Genomic DNA, 19,541 nt, shown 5'->3' with positions numbered 1-19,541 from the left:
AATATGTGCACCTGGGGAATTTCCAGAGAAGCAGTACAATTAACATTTCCATCCCACAGTCTATAAAACAGGTCCACCAAAAACGAAATTGGAGCGATTCGACATCCCACTGCAACACTTACTCTATAACCTGGCAATTGAGATCGCAGTGAATACCATCCCTTCATGTTTCAACACCACATCAATTGACACCCAAGAATTAATTATTTAGCTGATTAAATCATGTAAGGTATTTCTTTTAAGATGCTATCCCAATACTCCATAACTTGCCACTGTAAACAAACTGGTGGGTGAGATCTGTTTCCACGTCTATACATTGGAAACACAGTCTAGTGTACAGTCTCACTGCTGAAGATTTTTGGAAGCATTACACAAATCACGTATTGTTTTGTAATGCAATATTTTGAGATTAGCAGCTTACACCAAACTGTGACCTCGAGAGATGCTATCCATCAACACTTCCAACTCAACAACCACGCCCAGTTTATATTCCTTGATAATCGCCTCAAGCACACATGGATATGTAAAAAACTATTCTACCATAGCTATGCCGTATAGTTTTGTCACCTTAAAGGAGCAAAGTATCACATCCCTAGAGAGCTGGACTACATTGTGTAATTGTATTTGGCCACCAAAAAGAGTACCAGTATACCTAAAGATTAGGAGCAAGGTGGAACTATCAAAAAATAATGTATATTTAATAACACTGGGAATTTCAAAATGCACAAGCCATGGTTTCCAAATATGAGTCAAAACTTCTAAAGCTGTGACTATAACCTTAACGTATGATGTTACCAAAAGATAAGAACCCACCCCACCCACCATCAGTCTGACGTGCTATGTATAATCCAAAAGCAGTCAGTCTAATTTATTCAAGCCCACACCCTGCAACATTTTGTAGCCAAGAGCAGCCCAATTGAAATGCCTTCGTTTGGTGAGAGGCCAACCTCCTTGATTCAGTAGAAATCTCAAAACCATATTTCTCTCCAGGGTTTTCTGTAGTTCCAAACAAAGATACTCCAAATGGACATATATGGAATGCGACTCGTGTGCACATGTTTTTTGTTACATCTTCACGCCACCGCTGCACTCCTGGTGTCCTGGTGTCCTTGGCTTGTCTCGTGCTTTGATGCACAGCAATGCTCTACTCCTTACGCGTCTACTGCTCTGCAAGGCCTACCCTCCTGCCCATCCTGCGCCTCTTTGCTTCTTTATCTACATATTTTTTCAGAGACGTGTTCTTGCAATGCAGGTCTGTAACTTCCCATTTCTGTCGTGTCTAATTCTATTTCTATATTCTACTAAAGCTCGTATCTACTTCCCTCCCCCCAGGTCCTGACTCCATTTGTGCTTTTTAGTTTATATATAGACTGCTTAGGCCTGTATTTTTTCTTTAACACGTACATCTGTACGTCTTTCTGCTGATGCTTGTATTGCCTTGTGTTGGCCTTCTTTATTTTCGACATTCAATATAACAGAACCATCTTTATGATGTTACAAGGTCCTATAATCCCTATCGGAAGCCACTCCCAATTACACATCTAGTCAGTCATCCTGGCTCATAATTAAGGGTAATCATCTTTCCAGCCTTGGGGTTAATGCTAACCATAAAACAGTTAGCAGATTCTATACACCTATCACCAGAAACAGTGGCATTTTGCCCTATATTTATGCCTTTCCAAGATTCATAAGTAGACCAAGACCAACCCAAACATCTGATTTTCTTCCTAATTATTCAGCACAGCTGAACGGTGGTCACAAGTAAAGATGCCAATGTGTGTGCAGAGATCTTATGCTCAGCCCCATTGCACACTAAGGGGGAATATCCCTTGGTTTCACAAGATGACACAGAAATAGTTCTAGGTACAAAGCAAATGCAAGGGGCAATAAGTGACACCCTTGCCTCATAACCCAGGAGTTATGAGATTGGCCTATGCTCATTCCCATAAATACCACTTATGACCAGGCCATCCTATAGCATTCTTATTCTAATCTCACAGATTGAATCAAACATATTTTATTCAGTGTAAACCACAGGTAGGGCCTGGAGACCTAGTCAGATGCCTTCTGATTGTTCAACTGGATCATCCCACCTCCCTCCCCAGTTATGACAAAGAGCAGTAGCCATGTTGACATGGGCAGCAGTATTGCTAACAGGTACAAAGCTTGTTGCATAGGAGATACTAGGTACTGAATTGTGTTTGCAATACGATTGGCAAGAATTTAAGAAAATACTTTGGCGTCTGAATAAAAAGAGATCAGGTGACAAGAGTTGCACACAAGTGATAAGGACCAATCTTAGGTCTGTGTTTAGGTTCAAGAGGTAACCTTATGGACAGCATGGTCAAATCTACTTTAACCTGATTGTGATCCAATACTACCTTGGGATGGATTTGTACTTGTACATACGGCAGCCATCTAGAATAACACAGAATTCCATCTACATGTGAGAACTGCATGTATAGAAAACAATGGATCTGTATGACCTAGGATATTGCTAATAAAATGATCACTGATGCACATCGAAAGACTTTGTAATATGATTAAGTGCAGCACACACATTACACATCTTATTCCCACTACTTGTATTAGATTTATCCACAAGTGACTCAAAGGGAAATTATTTTTTGGGGAAATAATAGGAAAATCTGTCCATTCTAAGGTCTAGCAAATGAGAAAAATATTGTAGGGTCATTCTCGTTTATACCATATAAAGAACAAAGAGTTAAATGAGACCCAACCTATACTAAATCGGCAAAGACCTATCAATCCTTATCATCCACCATAGCATGCTGGCATATCCATGTGTTCCTTCTAGTTAGTTTTGCACCCTATCTGATCAACACAATCTGTGTCGCAGCAGCCACCTGAAGAAAATACTACATCAACCCCAGTGCCAGCAGAGGAAGAACCCTAATCAAGATGAAGCAATGTGCACTTGGTCCTGGCCCCCGAGGAAAGAAAAGGAAGTGAAGCCACCACATTATATCCAATTAGGATGCATAAAATAAGTGACACTGAAGCCAGCTAATATCTCTCTCAAGTGAGATCATATGCGCTGTTGCATGCAATATCTAAAAAAGTACATGCCAACTACCAAAATTAAACATTTAAAAAATGTGAACTACAACGACCCTAACCCCACGGTATAGAAAGAAGAAGGAATTTTATAAACTAAATCTATATTCAGAGCCATGGTGTCAAAACACAACATTGGAATCTACCAACTTTCTAAGACAGCAAAGAGGTACAGGTCAGAATTTATATGTGCTATTATATGTATTGGATGGCCCTTCTTTCTTCGCGAAAGAGAAGATATTATCAGACACAGTCTCCATGAATAATCTAAAGTACTGAGGCAGAAATCTGTGCCGAGATGAAATGTAAAATTATCCGTAGTGTTTTAGACCAGGATTTCTTTCCGTGGGGTCTGTAACTTTATCAAATTAAATAATATTAGCAGATTCAAGTATATTCACATAAAAAAGATAAAGTATATTTACATAAAAAAGATAAATGTAACACTGATGATTTAAAAACGTTCTGTAAATGTGAAGGACTTTGAAATAGGAAGCCACAATTAAGTTGGCATCGTTAGCTTGGGAACAGCTCAAGTACTTCTGTGTGGACAACTGGTAACCTCAAAGCACTAAAATACATCAATTTAAAGTAACCCTGGGCAGTGAACTCTGCTCCATTTGCGGAGTTTTCCGCAATCCACGGATCACACGGAGTTCCCAACTAACTCTGCTCCGTGGAGCAGAGTTTTTTTCCTCGCTCATCAACGTCAAGTTGGCGAGGGAGGAAAATCCTCCTCCTTGTGAGAATTTTCCCTGCATGCGCCCGCCAAGGTCTAGACGGCGAGCAAGGAAAATCAACCTCCTGGTGAGATTTCTCAACGCAGGCGGTCACATTTCTCAATGCGAGTGATCGCGGCAGGTCACACATGCATTACAAATATATACTTCCTTTACACATGCATTCACAATAAGGCACATTTCGTCCTTGACCAAATATATTGGCCACCATTTCTAGGTTATACTTACCCGGAACACCGTTTACAATGGAGAGTCAAAACAGGCAACTCCAACAAACCTGCTTTGCTTCAAGCTGCAATCGCCTGTAAATGTGGCCACGCAAGCCAGTTATGAATGTTCACTATGAGACATGCATGCATGCACTAACCACCATGCATGAATTTGCATACACTAGGTGTATGTAGCATGTCTGTGTGTGAATGATTGGATGTAAAGAATCCTTTAAACCAACTTGAATACATAAGTAGGCACATCACGAGCAAAAGGGTAACAAAGCCAGACACGAACAGTCACAATTATGCTTCTTTAGATGTTTTGTATGTCCTTTATGTTGTGTTTTGTCTTCCAGGTTTTAACCAGTTGGTGGGTCCATAAGTAGGGTTTCACCCCCACATGCACAGCACACCTTAGCACGTGCGCTGAAAAAACCTCATGTGGTTTCTTTTTTGCCACATCATAGTTCACGTTATATGGTCCTGAAGAAAGCCTCATTATTGTTTACAAGGCTGAAACATGTCGACCAGTATTTAGGGGATAACGAAGACCAACTTTTCATCTTCAATATATGCCCACCCTGTTTTTAACTGTGTCCTAGGACCCCGTAGATAAAACTTTTTCAGTAGGGGATCCCGGAGGCATTTTTTTATTTCACCACTCTTGAGCACACATCACATTGAAAAACCAAAACCCACTCCGCTGTAACTCAGGCATCGAAGCACAGCTGGGTTGCATTTGGCAGCCTAGCTGGGAACCCAATGATGAAGCATGCCCCCATCTAGGTTGGTGGGTGAGGGTTCTTCTTATAACCTATTGGATTTCTTGTATTCCAGTGCACGGTACTGAGTGGTCCTAGTTATATGATTCATTAGTGGGTCCGTCCACGTCGTTCTAAACTGAAGCCTTCATAATTTCTGTCCTACCAAGGAAGGGGGACAAATGGAAGGTGGGCTAGTTGGATCAGAAGTACTAGTCTTTCAGTTGTTTATGGGTCAACTTGCTGAGATAGGCCATGATTGTGTGCAGAACTTTGGTAATTGAACAAATCAATCGTATTTGCCAAAAATTCAGGATTTATTATATCGATGGGTAAGGCTAAATATATTTCCATGCTTACATTACGAGCAACAGTTGTCAACATTGGAGTCCATTTTTGATGCCCAGATTGAGTTTTCTTTTTCTGACATAGGCATTATGGGTTGACATCGGCTGCCCCTATGTTTTGATTGATCAGTCTTCTGAGGGACAAAGGAAGGACATTTTCTTTAGTTTTTTTTGTTTAAGAAGGTGGAATAACTAGTAGACAATCTCTGATGATGGTACTAGACCAAAGGAGTCTTTTTTAGAAGCCATTAAGGAGGTGTCCATTCCTTCTAATAAAAAGCAGTTGGCTTCTTTGCTTGCTGTGTGTATGAATACTATTTTAGATTTGTGAAGGTTTTTTTTATGATTACCTCATCAATAAGAAACCTCATGATATAAAATACTAAGGGGCACATTTACAAGCCCTGTGCGCCACTTTTGCACCGTCGTTGCTTCACTTCTGTGATGCAGCGGTGGCGTAAAGCAACGGATTTACAACATGACACATCTAGGGAGATGCGCCTCGTTGTAAAGCTCTGTGCCACATAAAACCTGCGTCAGGTTTCATGTGGGCGTTCCGGTGCAGGAACGCCTCGGAAAAGTGCCTGACTGAAATCTTGTAGATTTCAGTCAGTCACTTTTCCAACGCCGCTGCGTCAAAACCTTGCGCCTGCTTGAAGCAGGCCCAAGGCTTGACGCACCACGTTCTGTATGGGCAGGCCACGAGCATTGCTGGAGTTGCGTCGCGCTTACGACACAAATCCAGCAATGCGCCACCTTTCGGATGGGACATGCGTCACGCATCTGTTTATACTTGCGCCATGAGGCGCCGTATTGTAAATGTGGCGCATCTGTGATGGCGCAAGGGTAAACTTGCATGACGCATCTTATCTGGTGCATCTCTGCTGATTTGCAGGGATGAGCCAGTCGTCATAAATCTGCCCTTCAGTTTGTGTGGTCTCATCAGATGACTCAAGATTCTAATGCCCTCAAAGATAAGATGATTCAGGCTCCAGCCTTGTCACCTTTCATTGAAGACAAAGAACGTATGGTTACAATAGATACTAGTGGCTCTGCTTTTGGGGGTAGTAATATCCCAAAAATCCAAGAATAGCAATTTGATACACAGCAGTGTGCCTTTCACTTCGAGAGGTTTTTTTGGAAGCTGAACACAGTCTGCTATTGAGAGAGAGTCATTTGTAAGGGCAATCGCTTTACCCTTAAAACCACCACAAACCCTTACATTTTTTGCAGAATACAAATAATACAGGTCTGGCTTGAATTTTGTAGAGTTTATGTTAGGGAAACTTAATGTGAAAGCTAATTGCCTTTTCGGATTACCAAATCTACATAATGAAGGTACAGAGCTGTATTGTTGAAGAGTGCTTTATAGCTTCTGTGTCTGTGTTAGTGATTCATCAAGGAGTATGTGTCTGGGAAGGGATTGGGTGACTACATTGCACTAATCGTGTTTTGGAGCAGGTGGAGGAATTTGTTTGTGGGACTTGGCCAAGGGAAGGTATTTGAAGCTAGCAACTTCAAGAGTTCAGACATATGAAGCTGACATCTTAATAGATGGAAATAAATGTGTGTCTCCTGTTAGTGTTAGACAGTCTATAATTAGTGGATTATTGTGTGGTTGTGCAATATCACCTTGTAATAATGACACAAATCCCAAACCTTAGCTTAGTCCTGGGTAGCTGCGTTTTAGGGCAGTCAAGCTTTATAAAAGGAATAAGTAGTACCAAAACAGTGAATAGGAAGAAATTCAAACAAGAAAAATCTGACACCAATTTAGAAAAATAGGTTACATGTTTATATTTAAATAGACACCTCAGTGCCACTAATCCACAGGAGTGTACTGTAGATATGAATGTTGTTAAAGAAACAATAAATCACTGCTTTTCACTAAATTCAATAAATCTTTGCAATATACTGCGATGGTGGTTTAGGGTTTGGCTATTCTTTAGAGAGCCAACTCCAATAGGGAACAAGTCACAGGTAACAGTAAGGTCCTGGGGGACAATTACCCTAGCTCTTACCAGCCTCCAGTTCATTTCTGAGTCCTATGGTCAAACCACCATTGAAGTCAATAGTATTTTCCCTTATACAAGGTATACAGGGTGTGAAGATGTTCAGAGATGCTGAGCTGATGTCAGGGGCCTTCCTGTGTTACAGCAAACAAATGATGGACGGAATGCTGACAATGCAAACATTCTCCCCCAGTCAAAAGATCTGGGTTAAATCCATTGTTCTTTTGCCCACTACGCCACCCCAGGTTGGACCCAGCCATATGCAAAGGGGTCTTCCTGTGGCCATCCCTTGGTTATTCAGCTTGTGGGGTGACTTTGCCTTCAGTGGCTGAATTCCCATGGTGTCTGGGTATAGTCCAACACAAAACCAGTTGCCACTGGTCTCCAATTACAGCAAAACCAGCAGTTCTCTTTAACATGAAGTAGACTTTGTGACCAAACTGCACTCTGATAGCTTCCGGGTCCAGCAGACTTGGGTGCAACTTTTGAGGATCAGGACTCGGCCTCTCAAGCTGCACTTTGGCCTATAGCGACAGTCGGGCTTTTTTTCGCTGGGCTCTCAAGGGTGCAGGCTTCTGGGCATTTTTGACCCTGTGGCTGTAACAGGGAGTCTGCCAACTGACTCTTACAGTCACCTCTACATGGTGCTCGCTCTCAACTTTTCCACAAGTGGGGCACCGCAGGCACAGTTCTTACCTTGCTAGTCCAAGGGGCAGTCCAGTTTTTGGTGCAGCCTCTCTTTGCTAGGTTCAGCGAGCAGCTGGGCAGTTATTCAGTCCTCTCTCCAGTACAGACATGATCTGTCTCCTGGGTGCCATGGGGCGCCACTTTTATGTTACAAGCCTTGGGGAGGTGGCAACTAACTAGCCAATGGGCTATCAGGTCCCATCCCTCCTGATGACAACTTCCTACGCAGTGTGGCATCTAACTATTCTAGGGTGCACTATGCTACCCACTCCCAATATAGCAAAACCCTTCTCTTGGTTTGTGGAGCTCCCTAGCCCAAACCAGAGCTGTGGCTACATTGGGGCCATACTCCCTTCTAAAAAATCTGTTTGTCAACAACTTGTCCATCTGTGGCTGAGATGCTTGCCTGTCTGATAAAACAAAAGAGCAACCCATTCCATGTGTGAGTACAATTTGCCCTTCAAATTGACTTCCCTTTTGAAGCTCTGTTTTTGGGCTTAACACCACTCTGGTCATCCTGCCAGGAAGAGATTACACCTCTTTCCTCAGCAGGTCCTTTGTTTTTCTTCCTGAGAGTTGTTCTCATCTCTCCCCAGGAGTGCAGCAGGCTGGCTTGAGGACAGCAGCTATGTGTATCTGCTGACAGCTTCTGGACAACTTTGGGCAACTTTCTAAAGTTGCCATTTGTAAAATAGTTACATTTGAGTTTGACTTGAGGAAGAAATAGAGTTTATTGCAATGATTTGTCTGATTCTCTGAAGTACTGTATTTAGTAGTCCCATTTAGAAGTTATCACTGCTGAGTTGGCAAGGTGTCACTCCATACTTGCCAATAGGGCTAATAACCTTTCTACAGTAAAAACAATAATGCCAGGTCTTTACTGTAGGGTCACGTAAAAACACATGTCCTGCTTTCTAGTAAACTTCACTGTGCCTTAGGGCTTGCTGCGTCATCCTTGGGGATGGCATATATATTAAAAAGGTAGGTTTGAGCGTTGTCATTGGTTGAAATTGCAAAGTTGAATTAGCAGTCTAAAAATCGCCCGACCAGACTGCACTGGCAGTCTGGGAGCAGTACGTTGTCATGCTTGTGGTGACATAATCAGTGCTGCAGTCCACGAGGGACACTTAACTTACCGGCTTTAGGTACACCAGGTACCATACACTAGTGACATATAAGTAAGTTAACTTATGCCAATTGGGGTAAGCCAATTTAAACCTACACTTTTAAGGGTGAGAGCACTGGCACTGAGGCCTGGTTGGCAGGATTTGGTGCACTCTCAGAGTTGAAAAAATAGTAACAGTCCAAAGGTTTGGGGGTGATCATGAAAAAAGATGCACATCCTTACACACACACACACAAAGGCCATTTGCAGGAGGCAGCTATCACAACACTTGTTAGGTCTTTGGTTTGGTAGCCATACTGAGCTGTCTTGGTTGCTTGTTTTTGTGCCAAGATTTGAAGAGTTGTAGAACTCCATTAGTACCTATTTCTTGAGATCATTTTGATATGGATTTTGTGGGTTCCTTCCAGTGTTTGGAAAGTGATCCTAGATACTTGCCAGTATTGTCAAAAGTGGAACTCAGTAAAAAAAATCTCTCCCTTGAGGTTGTTACGGACTTTTAGAGTGTGCTTTTATTTGAAAGGTTTTTCCTTCAGTCTTACCACAGACAATGGTGTGCAATTTATTTCCTGTAACCAATTAACACCTGGCTGATCAGGGTGAAACTGATCCTAGGTTGCTTGTGTTCCGGTTTGGTGAGGACCTGGCCTGGCAGTTTGGGCTGGACTGTTCCCAAGAGGAGTAGGATCAAGGCGGTTTGCATATGGCCGGTTCCAAACTGAGGTGGCATGGTGAATAAAAGTACGATCAGTTGGGATGCTAGGATGCGATCGCCAATGGTTAGACAAATAGCAAGCATTCCTTCCATTAGCGTTTGGTGCTGTTTATTTCGTCAAGCATGAGTGGAGAAGTGTGGCTCGGGGGTTAGAGGCTGCAGACCCGGAAGCTGAGATCGGTCCTGGACCAGGGTTCAATTCCCCGCCTCGGCGGGTCTTGGGCTCAAAAATTCCACGGACTCGATAATTCTCGTTCCGATGCCTACTCGACTCACGGGTTCACACTCTGCGACTCTGGGCAATAGCTTGCTTAATCTCCACTACGGCCCCTCGCGGCGGGATGCCTGGCTTTCACCTTGTGGATACCCTGCTGGGGTTATCTCACAGGGGAATACCAGGACGGGTTCCCAAGGCAAGCACCTTGATGCCTTCGGGTGATACGTGCGCTATATAAATCGCAATACATTTACATTTACATTTACAATATTGAACAAGGTCATTGTGCAGAAACATGCACCCTTGTACTCTTTCTCCTTAAAATATTCTTGTGGAGAGAGTTCACAAGATTTTGAGTCAAAGGATTCAAAACCTCATTGCTTGTAAGAGAAATGTCAAGACGCTTTCAATTGAGAACAAGCATAAGAAATGCAATCGGGCTCGGATTTATTTGAGTTTGAGCTAATGGCATTGTAAATGCCAATGTCTTTTCGCCATGTGTTATGGAGAGTGTGCATGTGGTGTGTAGTGGAATTATGTGGGTTGGATTGTAATTTTACCAATGGTGGCATGCTGTGTTTTATATGAATATGTTTAAAAGTAAAGTGTACCATACTGCGATTGCTTGGTGGAAAAGTGCACTGCCGGCTGGAGGTGTGTGTGCCTGGTGGAAGGGTGCACTGACGGCTGGTGGGTGTGTGCTTGGTAAAAGCGTGCACAGATGGCTGATGGTTGTTGGTGTTTGTGCATGGTGAAAGCATTCATTGACGGCTGGGGGTGTGTTGTTCTGTGTGTTGTATTCTGTGTACTGGTGAGTGTGTGGCGGTGAGTCTGTGGGGGTGAGCCTGGGGAGTGAGTGTGGTGGTGAGTGTGTTGTGTTGAGTGGTGACGAGTGTGTGGTGTTGAGAGACTGAGGTGTGTGGTTTCTGTGTGCCTTATGTGTGTGTGGTGTGTGTGTGGTGTATGGGTCTATGGTGTGTGTGTGTGGTGTATGTGTGTGTGGTGTTTTCTGCACAATCACACACTGCCCCTACACATTCACACACTGCTCACCCGCACACTCCCAATGTCACCCTGCATAGTCACACACTGTTTATTCTGCACCTGCACTCACCGCCACTCTGCACTCACACACTCACCGCCACTCTGCACTCACGCACTCACCGCCACTCTGCACTCACGCACTCACCGCCACTCTGCACTCACCGCCACTCTGCACTCACCGCCACTCTGCACTCACCGCCACTCTGCACTCACCGCCACTCTGCACTCACCGCCACTCTGCACTCACCGCCACTCTGCACACATCGCCACCCTGCACACACCGCCACTCTGCACACACCGCCACTCTGCACTCACCGCCACTCTGCACTCACCGCCACTCTGCACACACCGCCACTCTGCACACACCGCCACTCTGCACACACCGCCACTCTGCACACACCGCCACTCTGCACTCACCGCCACTCTGCACACACCGCCACTCTGCACTCACCGCCACTCTGCACTCACCGCCACTCTGCAGTCCCCGCCACTCTGCAGTCCCCGCCACTCTGCAGTCACTCTGCAGTCACCGCCACTCTGCACTCACCGCCACTCTGCACTCACCGCCACTCTGCACTCACCGCCACTCTGCACTCACCGCCACTCTGCACCCACCGCCACTCTGCACCCACCGCCACTCTGCACACACCGCCACTCTGCACACACCGCCACTCTGCACACACCGCCGCTCTGCACTCACCGCCACTCTGCACTCACCGCCACTCTGCACTCACCGCCACTCTGCACTCACCGCCACTCTGCACACACCGCCACTCTGCACACACCGCCACTCTGCACTCACTGCCACTCTGCACTCACCGCCACTCTGCACTCAACGCCACTCTGCACTCACCGCCACTCTGCACACACCGCCACTCTGCACTCACCGCCACTCTGCACTCACCGCCACTCTGCACACACCGCCACTCTGCACTCACCGCCACTCTGCAGTCCCCGCCACTCTGCAGTCCCTGCCACTCTGCAGTCCCCGCCACTCTGCAGTCCCCGCCACTCTGCAGTCCCCGCCACTCTGCAGTCACTCTGCACTCACCGCCACTCTGCACTCACCGCCACTCTGCACTCACCGCCACTCTGCACTCACCGCCACTCTGCCCTCACCGCCACTCTGCCCTCACCGCCACTCTGCCCTCACCGCCACTCTGCACTCACCGCCACTCTGCACTCACCGCCACTCTGCAGTCACCGCCACTCTGCAGTCACCGCCACTCTGCAGTCACTCTGCACTCACCGCCACTCTGCACTCACTGTGACTCTGCAGTCACCGCCACTCTGCAGTCACCGCCACTCTGCACTCACCGCCACTCTGCACTCACCGCCACTCTGCACTCACCGCCACTCTGCACTCACCGCCACACTGCAGTCACCGCCACTCTGCAGTCACCGCCACTCTGCAGTCACCGCCACTCTGCAGTCACCGCCACTCTGCACACACCGCCACTATGCAGTCACCGCCACACTGCAGTCACCGCCACTCTGCACTCACCGCCATTCTGCACTCACTGCCACTCTGCAGTCACTGCCACTCTGCACACACCGCCACTCTGCACTCACCGCCACTCTGCACTAACCGCCACTCTGCACTCACCGCCACTCTGCACTCACTGCCACTCTGCACTCACCGCCACTCTGCACTCACCGCCACTCTGCACACACCGCCACTCTGCAGTCACCGCCACTCTGCAGTCACCGCCACTCTGCAGTCACCGCCACTCTGCACACACCGCCACTCTGCAGTCACCGCCACTCTGCAGTCACCGCCACACTGCAGTCACCGCCACTCTGCACTCACCGCCATTCTGCACTCACCGCCACTCTGCAGTCACTGCCACTCTGCACACACCGCCACTCTGCACTCACCGCCACTCTGCACTCACCGCCACTCTGCACTCACTGCCACTCTGCACTCACCGCCACTCTGCACTCACCGCCACTCTGCACACACCGCCACTCTGCAGTCACCGCCACTCTGCAGTCACCGCCACTCTGCACACACCGCCACTCTGCACACACCGCCACTCTGCACACACCGCCACTCTGCACTCACCGCCACTCTGCACTCACCGCCACTCTGCACACACCGCCACTCTGCACTCACCGCCACTCTGCACTCACCGCCACTCTGCACTCACCGCCACTCTGCAGTCACTCTGCACTCATCGCCACTCTGCACTCACCGCCACTCTGCACTCACCGCCACTCTGCACTCACCGCCACTCTGCACTCACCGCCACTCTGCACTCACCGCCACTCTGCACACACCGCCACTCTGCACTCACCGCCACTCTGCACACACCGCCACTCTGCAGTCACCGCCACTCTGCAGTCACCGCCACTCTGCAGTCACCGCCACTCTGCAGTCACCGCCACTCTGCACTCACCGCCACTCTGCACTCACCGCCACTCTGCACGCCTCATGTCCCACGAGCAACAAAGACAGACGTAAACACACTCACAGCAGACGACTTCCGCATTCTTAATGAGGTAACAAGCAATGGAAAGGATGTATGAATGCAGCCTTGTGCTGATGAGCCTGGAGGCATAGCCTGGAAAAACCAAAAAGTTTACTACCGCCACTCCGCACTCACCGCCACTCCGCACTCACCGCCACTCCGCTCTCACCGCCACTCTGCACTCACTGCCACTCTGCACTCACGGCCACTCTGCAGTCACCGCCACTCTGCACTCACCGCCACTCTGCACTCACCGCCACTCTGCACTCTCCGCCACTCTGCAGTCTCCGCCACTCTGCACTCACCGCCACTCTGCACTCACCGCCACTCTGCACTCACCGCCACTCTGCACTCACCGCCACTCTGCAGTCACCGCCACTCTGCAGTCACTCTGTACTCACCGCCACTCTGCACTCACCGCCACTCTGCACTCACCGCCACTCTGCAGTCACCGCCACTCTGCAGTCACCGCCACTCACCGCCACTCTGCACTCACCGCCACTCTGCACTCACCGCCACTCTGCACTCACCGCCACTCTGCACTCACCGCCACTCTGCACACACCGCCACTCTGCACACACCGCCACTCTGCACTCACCGCCACTCTGCAGTCACCGCCACTCTGCAGTCACTCTGTACTCACCGCCACTCTGCACTCACCGCCACTCTGCACTCACCGCCACTCTGCACTCACCGCCACTCTGCACTCACCGCCACTCTGCACTCACTGCCACTCTGCAGTCACCGCCACTCTGCACTCACCGCCACTCTGCACTCACCGCCACTCTGCAGTCACCGCCACTCTGCACACACCGCCACTCTGCACACACCGCCACTCTGCACACACCGCCACTCTGCACTCACCGCCACACTGCAGTCACCGCCACTCTGCAGTCACCGCCACTCTGCAGTCACCGCCACTCTGCACACACCGCCACTCTGCACTCACCGCCACTCTGCACTCACCGCCACTCTGCAGTCCCCGCCACTCTGCAGTCCCCGCCACTCTGCAGTCACTCTGCAGTCACCGCCACTCTGCACTCACCGCCACTCTGCACTCACCGCCACTCTGCACTCACCACCACTCTGCACCCACCGCCACTCTGCACCCACCGCCACTCTGCACACACCGCCACTCTGCACACACCGCCACTCTGCACACACCGCCACTCTGCACACACCGCCAATCTGCACACACCGCCGCTCTGCACTCACCGCCACTCTGCACTCACCGCCACTCTGCACTCACCGCCACTCTGCACACACCGCCACTCTGCACACACCGCCACTCTGCACTCACCGCCACTCTGCACTCACCGCCACTCTGCACTCACCGCCACTCTGCACTCAACGCCACTCTGCACTCACCGCCACTCTGCACACACCGCCACTCTGCACTCACCGCCACTCTGCACTCACCGCCACTCTGCACACACCGCCACTCTGCACTCACCGCCACTTTGCACTCACCGCCACTCTGCAGTCCCCGCCACTCTGCAGTCCCCGCCACTCTGCAGTCCCCGCCACTCTGCAGTCCCCGCCACTCTGCAGTCCCCGCCACTCTGCACTCACCGCCACTCTGCACTCACCGCCACTCTGCACTCACCGCCACTCTGCACACACCGCCACTCTGCACACACCGCCTCTCTGCACACACCGCCTCTCTGCCCTCACCGCCACTCTGCACTCACCGCCACTCTGCAGTCACCGCCACTCTGCAGTCACCGCCACTCTGCAGTCACTCTGCACTCACCGCCACTCTGCACTCACCGTGACTCTGCAGTCACCGCCACTCTGCACTCACCGCCACTCGGCACTCACCGCCACTCTGCACTCACCGCCACTCGGCACTCACCGCCACTCTGCACTCACCGCCACTCTGCACTCACCGCCACACTGCACTCACCGCCACTCTGCAGTCACCGCCACTCTGCAGTCACCGCCACTCTACAGTCACCGCCACTCTGCACACACCGCCACTCTGCAGTCACCGCCACACTGCAGTCACCGCCACTCTGCACTCACCGCCATTCTGCACTCACCGCCACTCTGCAGTCACTGCCACTCTGCACACACCGCCACTCTGCACTCACCGCCACTCTGCACTCACCGCCACTCTGCACTCACTGCCACTCTGCAGTCACCGCCACTCTGCAGTCACTGCCACTCACCGCCACTCTGCACACACCGCCACTCTGCACTCACCGCCACTCTGCACTCACCGCCACTCTGCACACACCGCCACTCTGCACTCACCGCCACTCTGCACTCACCGCCACTCTGCAGTCCCCGCCACTCTGCAGTCCCCGCCACTCTGCAGTCACTCTGCAGTCACCGCCACTCTGCACTCACCGCCACTCTGCACTCACCACCACTCTGCACCCACCGCCACTCTGCACCCACCGCCACTCTGCACCCACCGCCACTCTGCACACACCGCCACTCTGCACACACCGCCACTCTGCACACACCGCCAATCTGCACACACCGCCGCTCTGCACTCACTGCCACTCTGCACTCACCGCCACTCTGCACTCACCGCCACTCTGCACACACCGCCACTCTGCACACACCGCCACTCTGCACTCACCGCCACTCTGCACTCACCGCCACTCTGCACTCACCGCCACTCTGCACTCAACGCCACTCTGCACTCACCGCCACTCTGCACACACCGCCACTCTGCACTCACCGCCACTCTGCACTCACCGCCACTCTGCACACACCGCCACTCTGCACTCACCGCCACTCTGCACTCACCGCCACTCTGCAGTCCCCGCCACTCTGCAGTCCCCGCCACTCTGCAGTCACTCTGCAGTCACCGCCACTCTGCACTCACCGCCACTCTGCACTCACCGCCACTCTGCACTCACCACCACTCTGCACCCATCGCCACTCTGCACCCACCGCCACTCTGCACACACCGCCACTCTGCACACACCGCCACTCTGCACACACCGCCAATCTGCACACACCGCCGCTCTGCACTCACCGCCGCTCTGCACTCACCGCCACTCTGCACTCACCGCCACTCTGCACACACCGCCACTCTGCACACACCGCCACTCTGCACTCACCGCCACTCTGCACTCACCGCCACTCTGCACTCACCGCCACTCTGCACTCAACGCCACTCTGCACTCACCGCCACTCTGCACACACCGCCACTCTGCACTCACCGCCACTCTGCAGTCCCCGCCACTCTGCAGTCCCCGCCACTCTGCAGTCCCCGCCACTCTGCAGTCCCCGCCACTCTGCAGTCCCCGCCACTCTGCACTCACCGCCACTCTGCACTCACCGCCACTCTGCACTCACCGCCACTCTGCACTCACCGCCACTCTGCACACACCGCCTCTCTGCCCTCACCGCCACTCTGCACTCACCGCCACTCTGCACTCACCGCCACTCTGCAGTCACCGCCACTCTGCAGTCACCGCCACTCTGCAGTCACTCTGCACTCACCGCCACTCTGCACTCACCGTGACTCTGCAGTCACCGCCACTCTGCAGTCACCGCCACTCTGCACTCACCGCCACTCTGCACTCACCGCCACTCTGCACTCACCGCCACTCTGCACTCACCGCCACTCTGCACTCACCGCCACACTGCAGTCACCGCCACTCTGCAGTCACCGCCACTCTGCAGTCACCGCCACTCTGCAGTCACCGCCACTCTGCACACACCGCCACTCTGCAGTCACCGCCACACTGCAGTCACCGCCACTCTGCACTCACCGCCATTCTGCACTCACTGCCACTCTGCACACACCGCCACTCTGCACTCACCGCCACTCTGCACTCACCGCCACTCTGCACTCACCGCCACTCTGCACTCACTGCCACTCTGCACTCACCGCCACTCTGCACTCACCGCCACTCTGCACACACCGCCACTCTGCAGTCACTGCCACTCTGCAGTCACCGCCACTCTGCAGTCACCGCCACTCTGCACACACCGCCACTCTGCAGTCACCGCCACACTGCAGTCACCGCCACTCTGCACTCACCGCCATTCTGCACTCACCGCCACTCTGCAGTCACTGCCACTCTGCACACACCGCCACTCTGCACTCACCGCCACTCTGCACTCACCGCCACTCTGCACTCACTGCCACTCTGCACTCACCGCCACTCTGCACTCACCGCCACTCTGCACACACCGCCACTCTGCAGTCACCGCCACTCTGCAGTCACGGCCACTTTGCACACACCGCCACTCTGCACACACCGCCACTCTGCACACACCGCCACTCTGCACTCACCGCCACTCTGCACTCACCGCCACTCTGCACACACCGCCACTCTGCACACACCGCCACACTGCACACACCGCCACTCTGCACTCACCGCCACTCTGCACTCACCGCCACTCTGCACTCACCGCCACTCTGCAGTCACTCTGCACTCATCGCCACTCTGCACTCACCGCCACTCTGCACTCACCGCCACTCTGCACTCACCGCCACTCTGCACTCACCGCCACTCTGCACACACCGCCACTCTGCACTCACCGCCACTCTGCACACACCGCCACTCTGCAGTCACCGCCACTCTGCAGTCACCGCCACTCTGCAGTCACCGCCACTCTGCACTCACCGCCACTCTGCACGCCTCATGTCCCACGAGCAACAAAGACAGACGTAAACACACTCACAGCAGACGACTTCCGCATTCTTAATGAGGTAACAAGCAATGGAAAGGATGTATGAATGCAGCCTTGTGCTGATGAGCCTGGAGGCATAGCCTGGAAAAACCAAAAAGTTTACCACCGCCACTCCGCACTCACCGCCACTCCGCACTCACCGCCACTCTGCACACACCGCCACTCTGCACTCACTGCCACTCTGCAGTCCCCGCCACTCTGCAGTCCCCGCCACTCTGCAGTCCCCGCCACTCTGCAGTCCCCGCCACTCTGCAGTCCCCGCCACTCTGCAGTCCCCGCCACTCTGCACTCACCGCCACTCTGCACTCACCGCCACTCTGCACTCACCGCCACTCTGCACACACCGCCTCTCTGCCCTCACCGCCACTCTGCACTCACCGCCACTCTGCACTCACCGCCACTCTGCAGTCACCGCCACTCTGCAGTCACCGCCACTCTGCAGTCACCGCCACTCTGCAGTCACTCTGCACTCACCGCCACTCTGCACTCACCGTGACTCTGCAGTCACCGCCACTCTGCAGTCACCGCCACTCTGCACTCACCGCCACTCTGCACTCACCGCCACTCTGCACTCACCGCCACTCTGCACTCACCGCCACTCTGCACTCACCGCCACACTGCAGTCACCGCCACTCTGCAGTCACCGCCACTCTGCAGTCACCGCCACTCTGCAGTCACCGCCACTCTGCACACACCGCCACTCTGCAGTCACCGCCACACTGCAGTCACCGCCACTCTGCACTCACCGCCATTCTGCACTCACTGCCACTCTGCACACACCGCCACTCTGCACTCACCGCCACTCTGCACTCACCGCCACTCTGCACTCACCGCCACTCTGCACTCACTGCCACTCTGCACTCACCGCCACTCTGCACTCACCGCCACTCTGCACACACCGCCACTCTGCAGTCACTGCCACTCTGCAGTCACCGCCACTCTGCAGTCACCGCCACTCTGCACACACCGCCACTCTGCAGTCACCGCCACACTGCAGTCACCGCCACTCTGCACTCACCGCCATTCTGCACTCACCGCCACTCTGCAGTCACTGCCACTCTGCACACACCGCCACTCTGCACTCACCGCCACTCTGCACTCACCGCCACTCTGCACTCACTGCCACTCTGCACTCACCGCCACTCTGCACTCACCGCCACTCTGCACACACCGCCACTCTGCAGTCACCGCCACTCTGCAGTCACGGCCACTTTGCACACACCGCCACTCTGCACACACCGCCACTCTGCACACACCGCCACTCTGCACTCACCGCCACTCTGCACTCACCGCCACTCTGCACACACCGCCACTCTGCACACACCGCCACACTGCACACACCGCCACTCTGCACTCACCGCCACTCTGCACTCACCGCCACTCTGCACTCACCGCCACTCTGCAGTCACTCTGCACTCATCGCCACTCTGCACTCACCGCCACTCTGCACTCACCGCCACTCTGCACTCACC

The sequence above is a fragment of the Lissotriton vulgaris genome, chromosome 6 (assembly GCF_964263255.1).
Source record: "Lissotriton vulgaris chromosome 6, aLisVul1.2, whole genome shotgun sequence".
In the NCBI taxonomy this organism is placed as follows: domain Eukaryota; kingdom Metazoa; phylum Chordata; class Amphibia; order Caudata; family Salamandridae; genus Lissotriton; species Lissotriton vulgaris.
The sequence above is the reverse complement of the archived record's forward strand: the minus strand, read 5'-3'. Positions refer to the sequence as shown.